Raw genomic sequence first — 2,699 nt, 5'->3', positions numbered from 1 at the left:
TGGACAATCCCAATTTGGCCCCAACCATTGACAATTAGCTTCTACACAAAATTTTTTGTATCTTGAAAATGTTTTATTGTTGCTAAAAACATCTCGTAACATTCTTTTAAAATTGTTTCTTTGCGTTTCGATCACGTTTAACCCATCTTGCACGGCCAAGTTGATAATATGTGCAATGCATCGGCTATGAAAAAACGCTCCATCACAAATAGGTTTATACTTTAATTTTAAATGGCCAACCGCGGCCGTATTGTTGGACGCGTTATCAAACGAAATTGAAAAGATTTTATGTTCAATCTTGTATTGTCGAATGACTTTATCCAAGAGTTTAAAAATATTTCTACCCGTGTGCGGGTAATCAAACAATTGAAACGCAACGGTTCGTTTCATCATTTGCCACGACTCGGGGTCAACCCAATGAGCCGTCACACAAATGTATGAGTCGGGCGAACCATTAGGTACCGACCACACATCCGTTGTTAAGTTTACACCAGTTTGTAAGTTTGAAAAGTATGAAATTAGTTCGGATTTAGCGTTTTTCCATGCTTTAAGACAATCTCTTCTAAGGGTCGAACGACTTACGTGTTGGTAGCGTGGTTGAACATACTTTTGCATCATCTCCGTGAATTGAGGGTTGTCGAAGTGGTTGAAAGGAAGTGTTTGTTGAATCACAAAGTTTGAAAACTTTTGACGTACCGCTTCAAGGTCGTACGTAAACACCGCTCCTTGATTCGTCATCTCCGGCTGCGAACTACTTCCCGATTCGTCCTTCAAGGCCTTGCAAAAGGGCCTTTGTACATGCGCTTTTAAAGTGGAGTTTGCATCTTTGTGGCATCTGCCCAAATCCGACCCGACCCATGTACCCGTTTTCGGATCCGATTTTTAAGATTTAAAATTTGATTATAATCTTTATAAATTTATCATATATATATATATATATATATATATATAATAATGATAATAGTAATAATTCCTTTCCGCCGTTCCGCCCCTTTTTCTCTCTTGTCGCCGTCCCGCCCCTTTTTTTTTTCTCTCTTGTCGCCGTCCCGCCCCTCTGCTTAACCCTTAAGCCTTGAACCCCTTTTTCTCTTAACTCATTGCTTGTCCTTTGGTTCTTCCCGCCTAAGGATGTCTGCGCAGCTCCACGCGCCAGACTCCTTACAAGGAAGCCTGCGTGAAGACCAGCTGTTCCTGCGATACGCGAGACGAACTGTTCCCGCGGCGCGCTAAGGATTGTAGCTCTTCCCGCGGCGCGCTAAGGATTGTAGTTCTTCCCGCGGCGCGCTAAGGATTGTAGCTCTTCCCGCGGCGCGCTAAGTGTAACACCCCGACCAAAGGGCGGATTATACATCGGGGGCGCCACATATTGTTTCATTACTCGTGACACTATTGGGTGTCAATATTTAATAAATACATTCATTCGCGCACGCGCAAAGCAAACACAAATAATATAAATCAACATAAATCAATATATTATAAATCATAATATCCGAACAGCAATAACTTGTCTTGATACATTTTAATCTAGGTCAAAAATAAAGAAAACTTCCTACGTGTCCACAAGCTCCAAAACAGCTACTGCAAACCTGAACATGTGTTAAAATAAACGTCAAACACTTGCGTGTTGGTGAGAAATCAAGTTTAATACAATACATAGATAACAATAAATCTGCGCGCAACACGTGTATGTCTGGTGTTTAACAAGGGTGCAATCAGATTGTGATCAAGCCTAGATAGATCATAGCTCATAGTTCATAGTTCAATCCGTGCTCCCAATTGAGCACAAAAACGAGAAAACATCTGTGCAAGTGTAAACAAAGAAAACCGTAAACGATAGGTCTCCCGTGTTCATCTAATGGATCCATGAAAACTGCGGAATAGGCCGAACAAAGCGGTTAATGATACACACATACAAATAAACAGCCAAGTAAACGTCCTCAACACATGGGATACTGCGCGACTAAAGCTCATAAACAAGTTTAAGACTCTAAGTTTGTATGAACACATGAACATCCCAAAACATTAAAAGCAAAAAGGGATTAGGTACGAGATTACTCACTTGATAAAGATGCGATGATAGATAAAGCAAGAACCAAGCAAGTTAACCTATAAGTAAAGATTATTGTTTTAACGATCGGTTTTAAGTCTTGATTATAAGTTAGCATAATTAATAAGTAAATTATTATATATATATATTACCGGAAAAGCAGGGCAGAACAGGGAGGAAGACGGAGGCAAGAGAGGAGGGAGGCGGTTGAAGAACAACGGCAGAGAGCAAAAAGGGAGGAAGAGAATAAGTGTAGTGTGTGAAGTGTTAAGAAAATAGTACTATATATAGGCAAACCCTAGGGGACACAAACCCTAGAAAAGATCTCCAAAAGTAAAAGAAAAGATATCAACAGTAAAAAGTTCTGAAAAGTAAAGATATCAAAAGATATGGTAGCAGGGAAAAAGAGAAAAAGGCTGACAGGATTCAGAAAAAGGCATGGGAGAGGACAGATAAAGTTACTGGTCAAGCATGGCAAAAGCAGATTCTCAAAAGATTATGTCAGTCACTTTATCTGTCAACCAATGGGGTTGGTGCGCATGCTGCGCCGAAAGTAACTTTTCAGACATAAAGCAGATTAGGTCAACAGCTCAAAAGATAAGACAACTCAAAAGCAACGGCTAGATTAAACAGAAGAAAACTCAAAAGGGGT

This window comes from Bidens hawaiensis, unplaced genomic scaffold (assembly GCF_021521415.1).
Source record: "Bidens hawaiensis isolate Kalapana, Puna unplaced genomic scaffold, B.hawaiensis_p1.1 tig00033794_1, whole genome shotgun sequence".
Taxonomy (NCBI): domain Eukaryota; kingdom Viridiplantae; phylum Streptophyta; class Magnoliopsida; order Asterales; family Asteraceae; genus Bidens; species Bidens hawaiensis.
Note: the sequence above shows the minus strand (reverse complement) of the source record.